Source organism: Bombus pascuorum, chromosome 7 (assembly GCF_905332965.1).
Source record: "Bombus pascuorum chromosome 7, iyBomPasc1.1, whole genome shotgun sequence".
NCBI lineage: Eukaryota > Metazoa > Arthropoda > Insecta > Hymenoptera > Apidae > Bombus > Bombus pascuorum.
The window spans coordinates 16612778-16636265 of NC_083494.1; the positions used below are offsets into that span (position 1 = coordinate 16612778).

Sequence of the window (23488 nt, forward strand, 5' to 3'; positions counted from 1 at the left end):
CGTTTATATTTCGCTACATTCAGCAAATAAAAAACGATAACGACGTTTCCTCGATATATATTTTATAAATACAAATTCGTCGACCAGTAACTCTAACTCGAACATTAAAAGATTTCGATATTTCGCTTAAAAGAAAGAGAAATAGTCACGAATCTCCGAGTACTCGAAACATTCTGTAACTTGAAAACCATTGAAAACCGTATAAAACCGAGAATATCAAGAAAACAAACTTCCAATCGGAACGACATATATCATCTTCTCGTCTCTTTCGAATTCTCCGTTTCCTCTCGTTCGACCACAAAACGATACACCATAGAGTGACCACAGAGATTATTTGCACAGCATTGTATTTATCGTAACATCGATACGCTAATTAATCCGGACCAGTTATATTTTTCATATCGTTTATTCATACTTTCGTACGAATAGAAATGTTCCATACTGTGACAATAAAATGTAAGATCTGATAAAAAAAAAAAGAAAGAAAAGCTTAAACGAAAAATAAAGATATGTAAATAACGTATACCCGTAGCTGAAATTCCCCAGACATTCGAGTTCCAAGATATAAATCCACTCATCTCGTTCGATTAAACTCTATTTCCGCTTGGTCGATGTATCCGCGACCGAAGCGAAGATAATATCCTAATCGTTTGGCCACGGCACGCAACTAATCAAACGTATTTTTAGTTGTTCCGCCGGACGTTCCGATTTTACAATCAAATTAACCGTTAATGGAACATATCGTCAAACGCGTGCGAGTCGATAGGAATTTGCGAGCACATAATACAGGTCCATGAGCCCGTTGCCTAAAGGGCAATCGATGCTATTTCTCTGTATACGTGACGTTATAGGTAGAGGCGAGGCGCGTGTGCACTATCGCCGCCGACAAGCAAACCGGAGACTATTTGTATGTAGAGAGAAACACGAACGCATATACACACGGATAGAAGCAAGCTTCGGTTGCCTGGAGACGGGAAACACGGAGGGCGGAGGAGCACGGCGAAAGACAGAAATTGGGCTACAGTCATGGTTCCATTTGGGCGGCACGCGGATTACGCGCAGGAAGTTTTCATCGTGCCTCGATGATTAACAACGCGATATTTATCGAGATTCCGTGTTTCGTATCTCTTTTGTTCTCTAACGCTCGTCAAGAATGATACAGCCGGCGATATACGAGCGGCGATGCGTTCTTCTTCCGATCGAACCGTGTAGTGCGTCATAACCTCTGCGTATTCGCGAATTTTCGCGTCGAATCCACGCAAATCGTTCAACGACGTGTATCGATGTACACGTAGAGCGATTGGCAACGTACCGCGTCGTGAGTTAAATTTTCTTCGTAACGTATAGGCGATCGAATAGAGGTCTAATTGGCGGTGGTATTTATGACAGACTCGTGAGGCAGGTGCTCGTGGACTTGTCGGAGAATTGGTGGCGATTTTTGTCGTGCAAACGATAGCCGTGACTGGCCGTATCGGATATGCTTCTTTTTTATTTGCACGCGTCACGTGGACAATTTCGGGTGAGCTGTGTCTGCTGTGTCTCATCTGCAACAGCTGTGTAGTAGTCACTGCGAAACGCGTTTCGCTCATTGCTTCCTTGTTCATCTCTCGTACTTTTATTTCTACTTCCTTTTTCGCTTCGTTTTATCCTCGCTACCTTCGAATATCCAGACTCATGCAAGTATTTTCCAACGCTCGTACATATCTTTTACGAATATATTATTACGAGCGTATAACGAGTATCGAATACGTTTTATTAATAGAACGAACAATCGACCGTTTAAACAGTCTCGTGTCTTCTACGAAATATGTACTCGTACCAAATTGCTCGTAACTCGTACGTAGGCAGGTTTTTAGATTCGTTTCAAGTTGTAGCGATGTAATCGCGATGGTCGTGTGTCATTACGACGCTAAATGAAATATCAGGATGTTTTATACGACACGTGCGATATGGTTATAAAAGTTTTGTACGCTTAGTATTCAAATACTTTCGTGAGTCAGTGTATCATTATCTGCATACGTGCTTATCTACGGTTACGCAGTATAGTCCGTTACGATACACCAGGTTTGTCGTCAATTTCTCCGTAATGCGGGCTAGTTCCTTTCGTAATTATGATTGTAGCATTTATTATTGATATTATCATAACGCGGGGCTGCATATTGCAACCGTGTGTCGACCGCGTTCAGGATACGGGATTATTCTCGATAATTATTTAACCTTGTCCTCCTACAACGTACAACGCCGCTGCTTTACGATGCCTCGGAATGGCATGTAAAAGTAAAATTTTTATCCCAATGAAACTTATCATTCGCGACGAAAATTGTTGGCCACGCGCCGTTATCATTTGTTCGATGGTTCGATTTCCACTTGATGCCAGTTGATCGAAATCGTATTCAAATTGTGATCTTTTCGAATAATAACGCTTTGTTACGGATGAAGTTACGTTCAAGCGTTTTCATTGGTTCGTAAATTTCGACGATTATTATTATTATCTGACCGATATCGATTATATTAGGAGGCGTTTGTATTTTACATTTTCACGTACAGATCGTTTCACCGTCCGTGGAAAAAATCGCATGCATGATTAGATGCGGTGAAAAAGTATAGCTTTCCAAGTAGATGCGCATAAACGACCACAAAACAATTTGGCCGTGGTCCAGTCAAATCGGTGACACGGCGTATATTATTGGCGACGCACATGGACTCGAAAATTTGCGTACAAGATTTTTGAACCGTTGCCTAACAATCATGGAGACGATATCGATGAAAAGTCAAAATTCCGATGAAAGAGATCCGACCATTTTTGTCGGTACGTGTCAATTTTTAGAAAACCTATATATCGTAGACACAGACGCTTTTCACTGTCGCGTTAAATATTTACGCGTAACCGGCGATCACGAAGTAACAGGGAAAAGGAATATAAAAATTCTCCATCAAAAATTTACGTTGTATAATTTCGTACAACTTTCGTTGGCAATATCGAATCTTTCAACTTGAAGCGTAGAAATTTCGTTATACGTAAACTTGGAAGACATGGCTTGCGCGGCTGGTAACGCTAACACTTGCAAACTATCCAAGCAGAAATACGTAATGAGACTACATGTCAATGGATGGCACCACCGATGTATAAACTTGAGTAGCAGTCTCGTAGACTGCCGAGGCGTGTGACGCTCCTGCCAACGTAGCAGCACACAGCCGCGCTACACATTGCTTACTTTGCTTAAAAACGTTATCGTGCATTATGCGCCTCCGATACCATGCGCGAGATATTTCCACGTATCGAATAATTCGTCGGGGGAACGATTCAAAAATAATCTGTCGCTTGTTATCGTGAAATATTGACCCCGCCTCATTATCGATTCAGTCCCGTCAAACACACATGCTGACAAAACGTTCGTGCTCTATTTTCATGGTTTGTTGTTACGTGTATCGTAACGGAACATGCACCGTTCTCGTATACGTAGTCGATAACTTTTCTGACGTATCGGTAATCTTTGTCGAAACGGATAATTCGCGTAGTCGAGCGAAAGCGTGAGGTATACGCGAGTATATCGCGTATGTAGATACTAGAGAGCAGATAAAAAGGTGAATCGATAAATGCGTCTGGCTGGTTCGTGTTCAATTTTTCAAACGTCCACCAGCCTTGCCGTGAGCTTCGCATTGTTATTCCACGGGACGAGTCCCCTTCGTAAACCGGACCCGATGGATTTATCATTCTAATTTTAACTCCACCGCCATGTTTACTTTCGCGAATATTTATAATGCGTATCAAATCCTCCCATATGTTATATTTTCTGGTTATATCCATTTCCATCGCCCAAGGAACCATTGCATTATGTATTCCGTATCGCTGTTCCAATGTCACGGACTGTCGATGTAACGACCAACTATCGGTGTTCCCGTTTCGTACGCCGGAGGTCGCTGGATTCACTGTGACTATTCCTACATGCCTGTTCGAATACACGCGTATTTGCCTGCGATGCCGCATAGAAATGACGCGTGCTCTCGGTAGCAAGGACGACGAACGACGTTTCAGATTTAAAACTTTCGTACATCTCGCTTCCCAGATAAAAGAAAAGATACGACAAAGCACTGGAACGTTTCTTATGGATATATTATGCGCGGTATGCAAAACACCTTTGAAATTAACTCTATAGCGAGACAGATTCGTCCGCGTACGAGAAGAATCGGTTGGATCGATTGCTATCGCGAAAATAAATTACCAGATTCGTGGTCTACGTTCAGCCAGCAAGATCTTTGTATCCGAATATGCTCGTACGTATTTCCTTTCCAGTTTTTTTTTTCTTTTTCCTTTTTTTGGGGGGAAGAAAAGAAGCTCGTACAATACTTCGAGGAGATCGAACGTTCGTTCGAGACTTAGCAAATTTGATAGTGATAGTGGCGTCTCGCAACGGCGCTAAGAAAACTTCCTGTTTCCGTTTCCTATTTCTATCGCGATACGCGTAAGATCGGTACGTTACGGTTGACGAGTGCGTGTTACCAGAAACACCGCCATGTTACAGTCCTAATACCGAGAGCTAAATTTCCCTACGGAATGATATTTTTTCGTGACAAGTAACTTCTCTATTTGCTCGACATAATTCTCGCAGATCGTCTGGCTACTGGCCAGGATACGTGCGGGCGAGTCGCGGTTTAATCGAAAATTTATATTTAGCTTGAAAATTAGATTACAAATTTTTGTTTCGCAAACTGTGTCATCGGATTAATTACTTACTCCGCACGCCACGATACTATTTCGCGGTGAAAAATACATACGTTTCGACTTGTTCGTTCATCGAGATTCATGTTCCGACGCGAGTCATCGACAAAAATTCGTAAAACCAACGCCAATATCAACAAGTAGTAACGTACGTAAGGCTTCTTTCGTGTAAAATCGATGCGGATAATTATGCTATACGGCCACGTGCACGCAATATGGTTGCGTTCGGAGAAATATCTCTTCCGTTTTAGCGAAATCTTGTTATAGACGTTCGGTTGCATAATCTTATATAATTCGTCACGCATGAAGGAAGCGTGGATAGGACGATAGCGTTCAGTTGATCGACGACACAGTCCCTCCGACATTGCGTGCGTAACAGTGTGCCCTGTCCATGAATAAAGAATTCAACGCGTGAAGATCGTTCGGTGCTTAACTGATTCCTGTAAACAAGACACTCGTCAGAAATCAATAAGTTTCCTGATAGCGTGTAATTTCTTCGTTGCAAAGATACCGACGGAACATGAAAGATACCGAAGCATTCGAAGACGTAAGAGAAACCAATTATTTTACGATATATATATATATATATATGTAAACTCCCTAGAGTTCACGTGTTATAGGGACTTTCTCTGTTTACGGACAGCGTGACTTTCTTTGTTTCACGAACAGAGCGAACTTTCTTTCGTTTTACGGACAACCATTTTGACAGATACTCGTTTGGACGGACAATCGTAACGGACGGACACAGAGCAACATCAGAGATAGATAAGATCATGGAATAATTATTTAAAACGTTGAAGATCGACGGAGAAAGATCGGTAGCTCAGAACGTTGAAAATCGATTCTCGATTTTCAGACTTTAGAATCGATCACCTGAATTACCCCGAGATTTACGACATTACATATATATATATATATATATACACACATACACCAGCACCGACGAACTATCTGGATACTTTGGTCGATTTGTAGCAGCATATAAATGTCAGTAGAAGATATAAATTAATGAAAAGCTAATGGCTAAAAGCAATATTTATCGCTTCATAAAGGCATCGAATAATAAACTCTAGACATTTGTTTAAACATTAACCGACTCTACTTATCGACGCACAGTTTTTACTTGCGACTCTGTAATCAAATTATATATTATCGAAAATAAGCAAATATATCTCGATGCGTTCGAGCGGTAGTGTACGCGAAGCGTAATATCTTTGTAAATACAACGTCGTATTTGATTAATTAAAACAATCGTGTTCCGTGTACGTTTGAAGTATTATATTACCACATTATGCATTTTCTCGTGTACACCGTGACAGGTTAGTTTTAATTGAACGAGATATTTATACATCGGAAAAAGAGCATTATGAGAGAGCAAACTAAATCGCACTCCAGTTTCCGTTCCCATAAACTTTGTCGCTAGATCACTCTGGCGTTAAATAAAATATAGGCGACATATTTTTACGTTCAAATTGGAAACAATATATAACGCGCCCCGTCATCGTTCCAGGAAATATCTTGCCGAAAAATGTTCAAGAGAGAGCTATTCGGCGTTCGTATTTCCGAGAATTTCCCCTGCTCCAACAACGCTCGATCTCCTTAATTATTAAACGGATATACACGCATATATAGAGAGAAAAGCATGATCTATCGGATACTCGATGGAAAAAGAGAATAGTTCGAGTTTGAATACCTGGTTTGAAGAATAACAAGAGGAAGCCCGTCGAAAGCCCACAGCAGGTACATTACCTAATAACGGCACTCGTCGAATCGACGAATTTCTCAGCCGCAGTTTGCAACGACAAACACAATGGCGATGGAGAACAACGGTGTCTGGGATCGCTGTGGAATTAATTCAATGCAAGTGGAATGAAAAGGAGGGATTGAAAACGAAGAAAACCTGGAGGGTCGTAGAAAGACATCATTAATTTCTTCGGAAGCAAGATGCAGAGATATCTCGTCGGTGAAGCATCTTTTTCAATTTGGCGAAACGCTGAGCTTGTTCTATCGCCTCTCGAGGATGAAGTGGTACCGAATTATATAGGCTAGACGTTATTCGCCTGGCGTTCGTCCCCTGGCTATAAGTTTTTCTTGGGACCGTGTCTATTTCGCAGACACGGGTCGGCTAAAGTGCACCCGCGCGTCATCCATGCGATTTTTTAAAAGTTCCTTCGTCCAGCGGTTGTATAATTAAAATAGACCGTGCCTCGAACAAAGCAGAATTTTTAACGAGTTATTTTTACGAGATAACTCCGACTCCCACTCGCTTTCGACCAGACAGCGGCAAACTTCTCTTTAATGCATTATTTCACGGTTCGAATGTATAAATTACGCGAAAGCGGATTCGGCGATACGAAACACCGCTGCTTTCTTAATTAACAGGCTACAAAGAAACGATCGTAAATTGAAACGAAAGAGCGTAATACAGACAAATGTTTAACAGAGCGTGAACCGAACAAAAATTCCGGTTACATATTTTTGCCGGCAGATAGTCTCTTTTTTTTACGCTGCACCAAAATAGCGAAACATATTTATATCAATTTGTGCCGGAGCGAATGTGTTTCCCCTTTCTAGATATAATCTACGCAGTTCGTGGCGTGCCACGGTGGCTGCGATGCAATGCTGCTATGCAATCCTTATTACACGACATACTAATGCCAGTGAAAGTATTTCACGCGAAGACAGTTATTTCCAGCGTGTTTATTTCCCGTGCAAACCATTCTTATTTCATTCCGTGTTTATTATCGTTGTTATTTGATATCAAGCAACTATCTATAGTATATAGTTGGAAAAATTGCACCGGGGCGTCTCCGCTGATCGACTACGTACGTACGTACTTCTTTCGAAATCGCGCGATATTCTATAAATTTCACGCGATATATCGTCGGCGCAAACACCTTTATCGGAAGAAGTTACACTCTGTCTGATTATCAACAACACTACCACGAAACAATAGCACAGCGACCAATATCGTTTTTTCATCGATCTTGTCGCTCTGCCACTCGTCGATTTTTTAAATCTATCTATCCAATTTTTAGAAAACTCATGGAAATCCATGTTCTCGATTCCAACACAAAATTCATCGAAATATTTTCGAAAATTCGTATATTGTACGATACTAACTATTGAATATTCCTATTTATACACTCGCCACTGTAAATATACCAGAAATATAATATCGTACTTGAAACAAGCTTATCCGACTCTCGAATTATTCGCCACGTTGCTGTACCTTAACCGCAGACCCAACAACTTGGTAAATTTATTTATCGATACGTAATACCTATATCGTTTCCAACGATTTATCATTCTAAAATCATTCACCGTGTCGCAACCATCCTACGGAACGCACAAGCGCGGATAGTCAATTTCTCCGAAAAGAAAACGCAAGGAAAATGCGTCTTCCGTTGCAATGTCTTACGGGAGATTGGCCTAATAATTACGCGTTGGCGAACCCACTGAAGGTAGAAGATAGAAGATGCACGAACATAGGCCGGAGTAACGAAGGAAAAGCAGCGCGACGGCAAGCAGAGAAACGAAGAGCGAGTTCGTGTACGGTGTACGTGACGACGAATACAGCGAACGGTCGAGCAGAAAAGGAGGGATACCCGCACAGAGTATCGTTAACCGGTATACACAAGATTACGTTCTCCAGCGTGCAAAAGCGGCGAGGCACGAGTTAGTATCGCGAGCGAACTCGGTCGACACGCAAGTCGCGTCCTCGCGTTCCGCGAATCGTACGAATCGTTGGACGTCGATCGTCGCGACCGGGAAAACCTACATGGAACGGTTCAAAGAGTCACGGCGTGCACACTGACATCGGATACCGGTGTTTCTATTTCTGTGTTCCGTGTGGCTGGTCTATCGGAGCGACCGAGTACAGGCTAACGTAGCGTTTCGAACGAAAGGCGTAAAGAGCGTGTTGCGCGCAACGTGAGAGAGAAGGAGGAGGGGATCCGTGGATCGGCCCCGTTGATCGACAGGAATCTAGGTGTAACAGAAGAAAGGTACGTCGTGTTCGGCGGAGTTTCCAGCGAACTCGTTACCGACGAGTTTCCGTCCGCGTCGGCTAAGAGAATCTTCGAGTCTGCCGCGAGTTGGCAAAGTTTCTCGGCGCTACAATGCTAATCGCGACGATACGAAGTAACGCGCGACTGAGAGACACCGCGACACGGGTCCGGCGATGTTTGCACGTTCGTTGCAAGCTGTTTTCTCGATCGTCAGGACGAGTAAAAGCGGTATCTCGCGCGGTCGTCTCGTTCCACGGTTATCCGGATCGAGTTCAACGAAAGTCGTCGATTTTCTTTTATCGCAGACCCCGAGCACCAACTTCGTGCTAGCTGCCTCTCTTTCGGTAATTTCCTTCGACACAAGTTTCTCCGTGTACGAGTTTATTGACAGATCACGCGCTGCCTCTGGTTCTTGCACCGTTCTTTTTTTTCTTCTTTTCGTTTTTTTCTACCTTTTTCTCGGTGAGACCCAGGTGTTATCTTCAAATTGAACTGCGCGATCTTCGTAGACGATAAACCACTTTGCGAAGAATATCGACAGGCATGCTGGATTTCCGCGCTCCTTTGTTTGTGCCGGATACAGCTTGCTATCTCGATCGACGTTGTTTATCGGCGAGAAAAGTTCACACGTGCTTTCGCACACGTGCGATTCTCCGCTGAATTCCATCGATCGATTGCGAATACACGCTACTAGATCTCTATTCTTTCGTGAAAACTCGGCTTAAACCGTTTACTCGTGAATATCGTTCGGTTACCCGGTAGAACGTGGCCTCGTCGGTGCACCGGCGATGTCCTTGAACGAAGGAAGCTACGAATTATTATCGCGACGGGATTTACGATTGTCGGAGCTCGGTTCAGCGGCACTCTACGAGGATCATCACGCGGTATAGCAGCCTCGATCTGGTATAAGAACGTTGACACGCCGTGTTGGTGACTCATGACGCTTGTTTTTACTGTGTCTGGCCTCTTTGTGGTTTCGCTCGCGAACACTGACTCGCATCAACTGCATAGAAATCGCTAATCCCTCGCGACACCGTTCGAGCTTTGCTTTGACAGGAATTTTCAACGATAAAAATACTCGCTCCACGTACGTACGCTGTAATTAGGTATTCGGTACTAAATCCAACGTGTCACAGTTGCAACTTTGCTCCTACTAACCTAATTTGCATCTTGTGTAATTGCCGCGCGATGTTTCCTCGTAGAGATTCCCTCCAAGTAACGCGCGATGAAACAAGATTCTAAGAAGAACGAACGATTTATCGATCGACGTCACCGGAAAACCTTCGCGGATGATCGTTGTCTGCTTCTTTAGCTTCGTTCGCTCCTTGTGTCAATTCGACACGTACGATAAATATGGCAAAGCTGAGCGAGCTACGCGTCGCTTTATTTCCGTATGGTACGAACGATTTTATTTCTGGAAATAGAGAAATTTCATTTTTCTACTTGTCAGAAAAGAATTTCGAAACTTATCTCGTTCCAATAGTTGTTGTGTCAATAGTTTGCCGCTGTAAAATTCATATCCACTTCTTGTATATTTTCCAACGAATAAAAGTGTAACGTTATCAACGGCGCGTAATATCGTTCCGCGTAGAATTTTCTTCTTTTATTTATTCCAAGCGATAACGATACACGATTACAAAGCGAGAACTCTTCCGTGTCTTACTCTCGTCTCACTCGTAGTTTTCGAGTTTCGGATTTCATTGAAAGATTTCCATCGGCAAATATCTAATTCACCGCTTCGATCAGGAAATAATCCACTTACGACTACGATATACATACGTCGGCCGATCGAAATTCGCGTTTCGCTTGGCGAATCGCGAACCGCGCAGGACCCGCACTGTCTCCGATGAACCCGCGTCCAGTTTTATCGATATTACCTACGAAATAGGAAGAAAGCGGACTGTGCTGTGCAGGAAGGGCGCGCTGTTTCTGGTGCGTCGACAACTTTTGCCGGCCAATTGAGCTGACATAAAAGCCAAGAGGAGAAATTGCAGCCGCGGGTCAACGAATCGTCCACTTGCACGAACACAAAGGAACGATCCGCGCGCTACACACAGTCCGCTGCCTTTTCTCTTTTTCGTCCAACTGTCCGTCCGTCATTCTTCGTTTTTCGCTCTTTCTGGTCGTTCCTCGACGTTTTCCTCGTTGTATTCTTCCTCGTAACTCGTAACGCGTTATTCCCAGCTTTTCGCGAAGTCGATTGTTTCCGTTGCATCCTTCTCTTTCCCGCGATAGAGACCAAACGACTTCAGGGTAGTTCCGTTTACGATCGATTGCGTGCAATCAAATGACCTCGTAAACAGCATTACCTGACGCGACGGATGCTTCAATTTGACGGGACGACGTTTAACGACGGAAAAAGTATTGTTTTACCGATCCTGTTACTTCTTCTCTTTTGCTTCGTTTTCTTTTGCATTCGCGAGCGAACGTGTACACGCGATCGCGATGGATAAAGTTATTTTTTATAGATTACATCGACAGCGGAACCGTTTTAACTTCTGCAGGGTAGAGTGCTTGGTAAACGATGGGCTGAATTATTAAACTATACAGCGCGTTAGCGACGCGACGATGGAAAACCATGTAAGATGAAAAGTTTGCCGAGTTAATGTAATACAGATCGTTGTATCCTGTTTCAATACGAAGATCGCAATACAGAGAAACATCGATAAACACGTCTTTTTTTGATCTTTTAAATCGTGTATTCGTTGCGCATGTTTCTTGTATTTCAAGGAAATACAAAGCAATTATTACTATTAATCCGTGCGATTTTCCCTTTTAATCTCATACTGAAAAAATGTTTCAAACATTAAAGGTACTTGTGTTTGTTGAAACGAGAACGATATTGAAACGTGAAAAGTTCAAGGACTATAAAGTTAAACGTATCATTGTGTATTATTTGGTTGATTGGAAAGTTTTTGTTCTGTCATTTTTGTTCTCCGTGAAAAAAGAGATCGATCGTTTTGATATATTAATTAACCCCCGATATAAGATTCACCGTTACCTGGCGATTCATTTATTCCCCGTGGAATTGTTCATTTTTGTTATTAAAATATTTCGTCGTGCCGCTGCACAGCTTCAACGTTTTCCCCGTCGAAAAGATTTCATAAAGATCCAAACGAGTTAGCAATCTTCTAAGAAAGCCTGTGAAAGTTGCCACCGTTGCAAATTTTATTACCGGCAACTCTTACAAAATTCAACGGCCGAGGCACGCTTTGCTATAAGACAATTTATCGATACAATTTGTAACAACGGATAATTTCCCCGCCACTGCTACACAACCATTTTACAGCTTTCGTTTCGATGTTTAAAATATACATGTTAACGTAGCGTTTCAGGTGCATGTACTTTATCGTCGAACATTTTATTCGTCAAATTTTCACCAACAGATATATCATGTATCTTTTTCTAGAAATATCACGTCACTTACCTCAACGTATACTTTGAATATATTGGTTAAAATATGCATATGTTTGAATCAGGTATTTATCAATTTATGGAATTATGCAAAAATATGGAAAATTTTTGAACTATACGTATTACGTAATATTTTCTGTTTACTGATAGATCCTTTCGATCGTATCCTGATAATTCGGCTCGGCTATGGAAAATTGACTCGTGGAATTACAAACTGTACATTCTCCTTCACATATTGGATCGTTTTGATTTAGGAGAAATCTATATTCGAGTGGTATTTTAATAAAATGATGTTACGTTAGAAAATATTCCAATTTTCTCTTTTTATTCATTCTTCTTCTTCGTTTTATTTTCTTCCGTATTACCGCAAATATAGCTATAATGTATGATATTTCTCTCGGAAATATCAGAGTATCGGATATCCTGCTGTTTGAATTTCCATCCGTGCAATAATTAAACGTTATAGAACTGAGAATGAAAAAGATCGGGACGATATATCGAAAGAAACTTACAACACCAAATATGGATTTCGCTTTGTATTTCCAGCGCTCGTAATTTTTAATCTTATAATTTATTGACGTAGGTAAATGTCAGCTATCGCATTAGGTGTAATTCCGTGGTTCTGCGTCAAACACAAATACTTTCAATCCTGATCTGTCAGTATGACGCCGATCGTTTTATTAAAATAGTAAGGTGGATAGCGTGGAAAATAAATTTTGTTAAAAATTCAAGAAACAGTGCAGCTCGAAAGTAGGATGATAAAAAAAAGCTCCATTTAACCTAATAAATGTTCTACTACACTATACTAATATACTTATTCCTTCACATCACTATGTTGGCAAAAAATGCCACTTAATGACATGAACGATTTGATAATTATATGATTGCACGGTTTAAAGCGATGAATTTTATCTGTTCAACGTAAGATTGGTCCAACTCGTCTTACATAATGCCAAGGTCAACGCCAGCCTTGTATTTATTATTCAACAATCAACGTTCGATAACATTCGCTGGAATATTAAATCTAAAGCAAGAAATCTTACCTATCATCTATGTTATTGTTTATATCGAAGCGGAATATCATTTTTTCTTCTTATTTTTTTCTTACAATCAAGACGTTACAATTAACACAGATAAATAATAATTATCTTATCCAACGATTATTCCAAACAATCTTATCCTACGTAACGACAAATTCTCTTGATCCGACAAAGCACCAACATGACGAATCTTTATTGTTATACGTGTATGTGGACGCTATTGAAAACTCAAAGCGACATCAAAGAATCAGAATACACCTCTTCATGGAGCACAAAAGATTAAGGGAACGCAATCACGATGCGTTTTCAACTCCGACGAGTAATCCGTGGCGCATGAATGATCCCCTTCCGTGGGTTCTGCTCGTGTAGAATTACAAGCGATCGCGTTACGCGTTGCTACGTACGCGTACAAAAGTAGTTGGTGGAGATTCGCGCAACGATCTCGGCCGAAGAAATTGCAAAGGTTCTGCGGCTGAGAACGGACCAGCAACGGTTCTCGGGATAAATAACGGTGGAAAATTCAGCTTCTGCTTGGATTCGCGAATAAACCGCCATCGCGTTATTCCGAAAGCGGTAAAGCGGTTTTAATATTATCGCGAGAAATCCAGCAACGACCTAGATTTTTCTTTCGTCGCCTGGCGTTCACGCAGGCTACGCATTTTTCACACCCCGTGCGCGAGTGTCTCGACCGATTTTCCTGCCGCTCGGGATATTCGAGATACCGGTAGAATTTCGTGTTAAGTATCGTTGCTCTCGTAAACTAGAAATAGAAACGGTTTCCTGTTTCCGCCAATTCGGGTCAGTTTCTCGGCCGTTCTTTCATTTTATTCGCCCGAAAGATCGAATTTTCCAAAGCTATACGTAGTCGCTTCGTGGTTTATACCGTTGGTCGGACGCACGCGTGAATCCTGATAACTATGATAAATACGCGGGATAAATTCGTCCGGTTCGTTTGTCATCGCAGCTATATCTTTTTTATTCATATTTCATCCCGGTTTGTCTTTCAGAATTGTCAACATTTCGCCGGTAATTTTACTTTATCACGAAGAGAATTTATTCCTACCAATTTCGCTTTTCCCGTGTATTTTTGATCGCACTTGAGCTACCGATGTAGATAACTTCTGTTTGCCGTGTTCTTTCTTCTTATTGCGGCTGAAATCGCAATATCGGGCCGATACCTTAATTGCGTAAACTGTTTTTACAAACTGTCAATAATAGCCCGATACGTAAAATCGATATTTTCCATCTTGCTTTCCTCCTCCGATTGCTGTGCTCTTACGGAGCTTACAAATGCGGGATATTAATTTTCTTCGATAACGAGAGCAATTTTTACAAAGAATCAATCGTATAGTTAATCGAATATCGTGGATACGTTTGTTTCGTAGACGCAGACAATTTCTCGTTACGGTTACACGTGATCGGTAATCGCGCAAACGTTTTTGCTACAGAATCGATGTAAACAGCAATTTTTTAGCGACTTTTTAATGCTTTCAAATGATCCATCCGTACCCACGTAGTCTTTCGTTCGCGATTAATGGACATTCGATAATTCGCTACGAAGAATTTGCCAACGAGACTGCGATAATTTCCTACGTTGCTAAACGTTGAATTTAAATATTCCGATGCTTGTGCAGAGTAACAGATTCACGGAAAAAGCTTCGACAATGGCTCGACTAGTTTGCTAGTTCCAGCGTCCAAACTGATAACTTAAGATTTATAAAATTTCATTAATGGCGCAACTTCGGTCGTGCGAAACGTTTCTTCGACGATGAATTCCCTCGAAGTTCTCGACAAGAAATGTACTTTAATATTACTTGTTCGAACGTTCCACTCGAACCGAGTACAAGGACTCTGCTACGTAAATCAATAGCCAGACAAAATAGAGATTAAGCAAATAATTTTCTGGGAAGAGGCGAGGTCGTAGCGCGATACAAAGCTGCAATTGCTTCGCACCTACGCGTAAAACGTGGGCGGAGATTATTAAAGTTCCACGGGAGCACAGCGCGAAGCTGTTTTATGAAAAAAGAAAGGCGAAACAGACGCGTCAAGAGACGTCGTCCTCGTGCGCAAAAATTGCAGTTTCGATTCTCTTCGAAGTCTCCTCGAAATCTTAGAAGGAAGAACGCGCGAAAGACGACCAATTACGCTCCCGTGTAATTAAAATCGACGCCACATTCTTTCATCTTCCGTGATCGAATGTGTTGCAAAAGGATGCACGTCGATCGCGTAAAATTAAGTCATTTCCAATCTCGCGTTTCCCGATAACGCAGTCGTAACGAACCACTCGAAATAATTCACGTCGCTTCATTCGATTAGAGAATCGATCATCGGCCTTTCCACCCAAGCCTCTTCTCTTTTTAAGTTTCTATCCACAGATAGGGACAGCTCGAACGACGAGTGTTTTGTCATTTTGTGATAAAGCTAATCCAAGGTGGTGATATGGAGCGTTTATTAGTAGATGTAGTTGCACATACAGCGGTGGTCAACTAGATGAGAATATTTATGTAATATCGACAATTTAAAAATTTCTAACAATTCGTAACTGTTGAGGTTATTGCATGTATGCGAATACAAAGGAACGCGTGGATAAATTGTAAGGTAGAAAATATATACGTAAGATCGTAAATCTTGGGATAATTCGGGTGATCGATTCTGAATTCTGAAAATCGAGTTTTACTGTGAAAGTAATTAGATAAAATACAAAAATAAACAACGATTGATATCCGTCTATAACGATAAATAACAATAAATTACATAAACGGGAAATAACAAGAGAATCGATTTTCAACGTCCCGAGCTACCGATCTTTCTCCGTCAGGCTTCAAAAATTTTAAATAATTGTTCTGTGATCTTGACTGTCTCCGATGTTGCTCTTTGTCCGTCCGTTTGGGAAACGAGTGTCTCTCAAAAATGGTCGTCCGTAAAACGTAAGAGGGTCGTTCTGTCCGTGAAACAAAGAAAGTCGTACTACCCGTAAAACAAAAAAAATCCCTATCCCACGTGAACTCTAGGGAGTTTACATACATACATATTTTGAATATTAAGGTACAAGTACAAAGTTTAAAATACGATATGAGCCGATTCAGATCCGCACGCTAGCAGCGTTACCCTATGACTGAAAAAGCCTGAAGCCTTCGACGCAGTCTATGCGCTGTCGATGGCTTCGGTGCTTGAGAAAACTAAAAATCAGATGTGGAGTTTTCTTAGAAGTAGCGACCACTTCAACAGTAACAATTACTTGTTCCGATCGAAAATAAAATTACATCGGTACCCCGTTTCGTAACGCGTGTCATAACTGCGAAATCAGCCTACGGTTTTCAATTCTGATTACGCAAAACCTGATTAGAGGCACTTATGCAAAATCAAACGTTTAATCGCATAAATGTTATCGATAAGATTTCGTTTTATCGTACGCTCGGCTGTTTGTTGTTCTCCGACGAATATAATCTACCTCTTTCGAGAAGAACAGAATAAGTCGCTTTTCCATGCATAATGAGGCATCTTGAAAACCAAACTAACGAGACAGCGTTGTTTCGTAAAAATTCCCCTCGACCAAATCCTCGATCGAAATTGACCGAAATTTCTCGCGCAGTATCGTCAACCTGATCTAGGAAAATCGAAGAATCGAGCAGTTGATGGCCACTGTAGTTGACAGATAACGTAAAGTCAGTTGCACAACGTGCGACCATCTCCGTTGCACCGCGACACAAAATCCTCCGGTGTTTCTATCTTGCGACGAACTCGTTGTCTGTGGATCATACGTGACAAGGATGTTATTATGAAACATTTGTTACGCGCGGACGTCCCCGTTTCGCGGCCTGGGTTTTTACGTTCCCCGCGGATGGTAAAAAAAAAAAAAAAAAAAAAAAAAAAAAGGGAAAAAAACGGCAAGTGACTTCAACTTCCAACAGTGTATTTTGCCAGTACGTTTTATTGAAAATCTGCGCGAGGAACGATAGCAATTTAGCGGGATCGCATAGCAGTTTTGAACGAAATTCAACCTTTAAATTGGAAAACTGTTTGGAAACGTATCAAAGGCAGCGTAAACTCCTTTTCATTTTATAGAACTTCATATTACGTTATTTATTGGAGTCTTTATGCGCCGTTTCTGGTCCCTACATTCTTTCGTCAATGGTTATTGAACGTATCGATTTTACGAGGAGTTTACGTAAAAGCATTCGCAGCATTTGACTAACAATCGTCGAATAAATTCTTAATAAGTTCGCCCGATTCTTGTACATTTTAAGACGAGTTACGGAGAAACGTTACTCGCATTAATCGCAGTGGATAATTAACGTTATTGATCGTTTATTAATAGCTAAGTTTACGAGGTTCGAGATTATCGTAACATCTTACCGTATCATTACTATCTGTTGAAGTGATCGTCACTTCTGAGTAAACTCAACATCTGGTCTTCGGTTTCTCAACCGCCTAAGGTCTTCGAAGGCGCATAGACAAAAGAATGCGTTTAGGAAAGGCCATAAGCGGTACACGTCCGACGTTGGTTGAGGCAGTTGTCTTTAGTCTAAGGGTAACGCTGCTAGAGAGAGGATCTGGATAGGCTCACATAGTACCACATATTTTGTAATTTACTAGTCACAATACATATATACACTTTCAATACCTTGCAGTTTGCTCACGCATTTATTTAATTCCATCCACTGAATAATCTTAACACTATCGAAACATTAATCGTTTTAATAGTTGGAAAATTGTAATACGCGCGAACAGGGATGTAGAGATATAAATATTACTGGAATTTTTCGATAAAGCTTTGCAGCGATGGATGAGGTCCGAATGAAAGCTATTTAAAAGACTCGCGAGAGACGCTTGTAAAAGACGTCGCATTTTTTAACGAAACCCTCGAATTTTACTTCATTGCCGTTTACGATGCAAATCGTAATATCACGAATTTCATTTTACCGACAATTTCTGCTGTCGCAAATAACGAGACAGAGGGTGATCTACGCCCTCTTTCAGGACTCTCAGTGCATCTGCTGTTTTCCATAAGGCTACCTCGTGTAGGTTACAAAGCTCCGAGCATAATTCTTCTTTAGCAAAACCGTTAACCGTACGTATCAACGTATCTCGCAACGATTACGTAATCCTGCTTGATTTTCTATCGCGCGTAATTTTTAACGTCTCAATCTCTGTGGGCAGACAAACGGTTGCATGCAAAGATGCAACGATACCGAACCGACGTAACGATAAAAACGATTTTAAACGATCGTTTAAAAATCCTTGGCGGAGGAAGAACGTCGAAATACTTTGGTACAGCGAAGGTTGATCCATTTTTCAAAGAAGACGATCGATGCCTGCATTCGTGACTCTTTCATGGTCGATTCGAACGTGGGAAGAATGCAACTAGAATGCGAGAACGGTCGTGCCAGCAGGCTGTCGTGCGTCATCCCACGGTTCCATTCTATGGAGCCTAGAATCTCTTCTAGGCCCTTTAGCCGGCCTATGTTGAAAGAGTAGGGGCGCGGGGAGGGTTCGTTTAACCTGGAGAGCAAGCAGGTGCGTTCGTTCAACTCGCAACTAGCGTGCAGTTTACCTGCGGGAGCGTCTGCCAGCGCACCGTCGCGCGGAACGTTCGTGTCTCGCTCTGCTTCCTCGTGGTCGTGTCGTTCCACACGTACATTCCATCGGAATTATTGTTTTATAGTGATACAGTGTCGCGTCGCTGGGGACCTCGATGCTTCGCCTCTGTCAGGTACGTTAGAATCGATTCTCCACAGTGTCGTGTCTGGGTTAACAGTTTTTTTAACCCGCTTTCACGCATTCACCCTGTCACTACGAATACTTTACAGTTTTGCTCTTGTCAGAAATTTCTTTGCTTCGAGCGTTTGATCAAACGCGCGTCGTCCGTTACTTGCCCCGTGCTCGTAGCTAATTTCGATCGAGAAAAACGCGACAGTCGTAGTCGATGGTATTACGCGTTTACAATTAAACGACGAAGAAGATGCAAGTCGAGTCGGAGTTCAGGCTGAACTTTGTTACGGATACGACCTCTCTTTATTGAATCGGTACTGTAATTCGTGGCATCGGTGTGACTCTGTGATATAACGTAATTGATTAATCGAGGAAATTGCTAAGGCTACCTAAATTAATACGTATCGAGCGAGCAGCGAGCTTCGTTATCTATTTATAATCGTATCTGTATCAGACACGCAGCGGTTAGTCGACTATCGTACGACGTCGTGCACGCAAATTTCGATAATTTGAAAAAATGACACGCGAATGTGCGTCTATGTACGAGACGTTGGAGGAGTGCACCGATACTCGTACGTTTTTTTATCGTCGGAACCGATATCACAACGGATCTACAAAGTATTTATTATGCAGTGAACGACTACAAAGAAAATGATTAAATGATATTTTTCAAAAGAAATATATACCGTACATTCGTTCAAGTTCGTAGAACTGTCAAAGAAACGAGAGAAATGCATATTCGAATAGGAAGAACGTGTAACGAAAAAGGTAATAAAAGTAAAAGTATAACAGGTCTGTATTCGGTTTAAATATGAATTTAAAAATGTAAATGCGATATGTGCGTGACAATCTGCGAATGAATATTTGGAAGGTGTTTTGTTCGAAAAGTCGAGCAACGATTTCCAAGAGTTTGGTAGGCATTTGCAGTATCGTTCTTCCATAGAAAGAAAGAACGCACGGTGAAAGTGCTTTTTCGAGTTTTCCTTCGTATCTAATTTAGAAAATAAAGGGCGATTGTCAGCTAATCGAGGGAAAATACCGTCAACGACGCGTCTAGATCGATAAAGTTTCTACGCTGTAGATATTTTACAGCGACTAATATTTTTCCAACTACGTAAAATATTCACGATTCTAGCGGATTATCGATCGAGCTATCTACAGCGATTTAATTCGAGTTTTATTTCGAATTTTACGATTATTTCTGATTCGAAGAAAGCCAGCTACGTCAGTCGATCGAGCGTCGATATCGCGAGTACCATTTTTACGCGATATAGAGCGCCCAGGATGAGGAATAGATCATAAGACGATCGTTTCGCGTACAAAGTACGCCGTACTTGGAATATTTTTGCACAAATCGGCGCGAACGAACACGTCGAGAGTGCAACCGTTGTTCTCGGCCGTTGAATACGAAGCGACGCTGCCGTAAAAGCGTGAGTGCTCGTTTTTAATACGCCAGTCCGATGAATATTTCAAATGGAACTTTAATCACACGGGGAGGTCCGCGTGACAAGATAACGTTAGTTGTCTCCTTTCTCACTTTGCCAGTTCGTGCGACGCGCCGTCATGCTACCTATCTTTTGAAAACGACCGAGCATTGAAATTCCCCGCCAAACAACATTACTCTAAACCCGCACGTCCTCCGCTTTGAGCAGGGAATGCTGATTTTTATAAAGCTTGCCACGAAATATGCATATTGAAATATTTAAAAGGTGTTTCTTTTTCTTCCTTTATGTCGTGTTGCTCGATTAGTTTTCCAAAGATATTGTTTTGGGAAATTAAAATGACAACTACCGAATGGTCGTTGAATTGTGTAAGAGAAAGAAAATAGATGGAATGGAATTGGATTTCTGCGTTCCAATTCCGCTGGATTGCTGTGGCTCTAATTTAATCGATGAATCTTTCATTAATAAAGTCTGCCGCGCGCGGCGCTATCTTTTTTTATTAATTCGATAAAATTCCCAGAGCACGTTGAAAAATCCTCAAGCTATAGATAAAAGTGGCGAGTTATTCTTCGATAATGTAATCTTTACGTTGTAAAATATCAGCCACTTTCGTCGATATCAGTTATACGCTTCTCTTTGCTATTGCAAAAAGAGCCTTTGTGCCATTCGCCATGCATTTTCCACTCGTTTCTCGTATTCCTTTTCGATTGCGCTGATTGAATTTTCTTTTAATCCTTTTCGCATAGAAACATGATTCGTTAAAACGGCCAAAGATACGATTTCAACACTTTCGTCGAATCTACCGAATTTCCAATCGATTAATGTTACTTTCGAGAAAAAGCAGAAGTTTAACGGTTAATGTAAAACGCTGCAACATTTGCAAGTCTCGATCCTTCATTCGATCGACAAGATTTCAATCGATCAATCGTAAAAATCTATAGCCTCTCCACTTAATCCTACCGCTATGGTTTCTGAAATTTTTATATCTCGATCTACCCTCTTGTTTCAACAAACGAAAAACACTTTTAACGTTTCAACAAACGCCGCTTTGGTTTAACGTTTCGTTTGCCAGATATTCTGAGATTTCAGAAATTTGTTAAGAATAAAAAAGCACCATCAACTCGAAAATGAATTATCGTCTACCTACTTCGTTGTAACGCAAGAAAAAGTAATAACGAATCTTTTACCGGAAAGAACGAAAATTACAATTACAATGTTTAAACGTACAATTTAACCGCCCTGTTCTCTCCCAATTGTTTTGCCATTTCCAGCTTTTTCGCAACACACAGCGTACCGCGAACGAAGCTAAATCAACTCGCCGGCTGGTCACACAAATGGTTATAGTATTCGATATTCTTCAACAACAATACCGCACCTATACGCGAAACTTGTTAGTACTACGATACTCGCGGAACTGTGTACTCCTTCCATGAAAACGAAATAAAAGTAGAGTATATGTGTTCAGGCGGTTAGAAAACAATTTTATTACTGCAACCACTTGTAACAAGTATAGTCCCGCCACTGAGCGGTCTTCGTCTTCCCACGCGAGAAAATCATTCTAGTTTTATTATAGCGCTTATGAAACTTCCTAATTCATCCGTACAAATTTTCCACGGTAGATGTCCAAATACTTTCATAACTCGATATACAGATTCGTTATTCGCTATATATAACAAGAAAGAGTTATACGATGAGAAATATGAAAAGACACCGTAAAGGTAGTATCGTGGGAAAATCATTTAGGAAAAGCCCGATGAACAACGGTGCAAGAAAAAGCGAAAATGCTGTCGGGCCGTAGAGGATGGAAAATCCTAATGCGCCATGTGGCTCAGCAATCTGCTCGTTGACTTTTAGAACCACAGGTACGTGAAAAAGGCGTTCGTCATCATCTTGAGTCATCGACAGCTGTAAAACGTGTACCTGACAGGAGTACTGAAACTGGTATAAAAGGATGTTTCGGTGGAGAAAGTTAGTTTAGTTAGTCGTGAGTGAGTAAGTTGGAGTAGGTCATGAGTCGCTTGTCACTCAGAAGTTGTCCAGTTATACCGATTTAGTTGTTTTAGTTGTATTACGTTACTACGTTAAGAAACAGCTCCGAGTTAAAAAATCACAGTTTCCTGTTTCTAAATGAATCAGTCGAATAAATAAGCCGCTATATATCTTTGCGTAAAAGATATAACCTAGCAAACACGAAGATGGCACCCCGCCATGTGGGGGGTAGCCACCCACATACTATATTTTTATTTTTATTTTTTTTTTTCCTAATCACTAAGATATAATACCTTACCAAATGTCCTGCTGGACAAATTGTAAGAAAAAAACAAAAATAAACTAGAAAAAAAATATATCTTTGTAAAGTGGATTTACGTTTAATAAGACCAACGAACAAATATACCACGGAACAGACGACCGTTGCTAATACGGTAAACATCTTCGATACGTAAAAGCTATTAAAATTCGTATTGTATCGATTTCATTGTAACGACCATACCCAAATCCACGTCGTTCCATGCTATCTGACAGCGAACCGTTAGATTTTGACTCGACCTTTGCACATGGCCCGACATTACACTTTGCCCATTACGTAGGGCAATCAGGATCATGCCTTTGCCTCTCAAAACTTACAAACGCAACGTATAATAAGTGCGAGCATTCGACCACGAGTCTAGTTTTTAGTCTTTGGTCTTCAGTCTCGAGTCTCGAGTCTTGTGTACAGTTTGGCCGTGATTTCAACTTTGCTGCTTCATTGTAATATTATACTCAATGATTTTCGCGAATAAAAGCCTACAAAATTAGAAAAGCACGGTCAAGTTAAGTTACTCCTTTTTCGTATTATTAATTTTACGTGACACGAGACACGTAGCTTCTAATCGTCGCAACGAATCGCCCGTTTCCATACCAATCGCTGCTAATAACCGAGCCGATGGCGATCGATGCGACGTAACATAAACATAAAAGGAGTGCCGTGAAACAGCGAGAGTAGCGTAAAAGGAGATGAATTTATTATTAATTGCGCGTATATCGATCGAAGGCGATCGCGAAGGTCTTCGAAATAGGGTTTGCCAGGGCACACAGGGGTAGTAAAAACTCGTCGAACCGATTGAAACGGCGACGTACGACGGTAAACGTAGACGTTTTTCACGGTATTAA

General features: G+C 41.3%; 1 protein-coding gene across 3 annotated transcripts in view; it reads left to right on the plus strand.

The window, feature by feature from the left end:
- Positions 1–936: 936 nt before the first annotated feature.
- The window catches only part of LOC132908650 (choline transporter-like protein 1), a 53862-nt gene continuing 31310 nt past the window's right edge, over positions 937–23488 (plus strand). Inside the window, exon 1 of one of the 3 annotated variants that reach the window (XM_060962845.1) lies at positions 937–1519. The gene's annotated coding sequence lies outside the window, so the exon portion shown is untranslated. Of the gene's footprint in view, positions 1520–8068; positions 8728–18680; positions 18898–23488 lie in introns of those variants that run through there. The other 2 variants (XM_060962843.1, XM_060962846.1) reach the window with 2 other exon arrangements.